Source organism: Arachis ipaensis, chromosome B03 (assembly GCF_000816755.2).
Source record: "Arachis ipaensis cultivar K30076 chromosome B03, Araip1.1, whole genome shotgun sequence".
In the NCBI taxonomy this organism is placed as follows: domain Eukaryota; kingdom Viridiplantae; phylum Streptophyta; class Magnoliopsida; order Fabales; family Fabaceae; genus Arachis; species Arachis ipaensis.
The window spans coordinates 18033899-18034702 of NC_029787.2; positions in this window are offsets into that span (position 1 = coordinate 18033899).

Below are 804 nucleotides of genomic sequence, written 5' to 3' on the forward strand. Positions count from 1 at the left end.
AATTTTTATGATGTGCAAAAAAAAAAACAATTTATAATATAAATTTAAAAATGTTAATTATTTATAAATTGATTAAATAATATATAAATTAATATTAAATTTAAAAATACTGTATAAAGTATTAATTTTGTGATTTGTATATAATTTAATATAGTTATTCAATTAGAAGAGAATATAAAGTGAAATATTATGTATTTAAAAAAAAGATATAGGTGTTTGATATTGTAATAGTAGAAAATTACATATTAATTTTTTGTTTTTATTTTATATTATTTGTAGTTAACAGATTTATTAATTTTTTTATGTGGTATTTGTTTTTTTTTTTGCTTTCTATTAAAGTTGTTTATTTGTTCTTTCTCTCATATGTTTTTGTAGAAATTAAATGTTTTATAATATTAACTTGTTTGAATTTTGTACTATTCTTTTTTTTATCTTTGTATATAAATTTTTCATTTGAAGATATTTTTTGGATTTTTTATATTTTTTTCTTTTGTAGTATCTTTGATTAATATGCGATTTTCATCTAAAAATATTAGTATTCGTCTAATTAAAATCTGTTTATAATAATATAACAATATTTTTTTTATCAAATACTAAATATATAATTTTTCTACACAATATCTAATTTTTGGTATATGAACAACATGATTAAACATTAACATGAGACACATTAAAAAAAAAAAGAATAAACAAAAAACTTCTAACACGACTACATTTCAGCCGAAACCATATGGTTGGGGTGGCTTTTCAAACTTGCAGGAGGGAGGAGTGGAGGACAAATTGAGAATTTTAACCTAAAAAAAA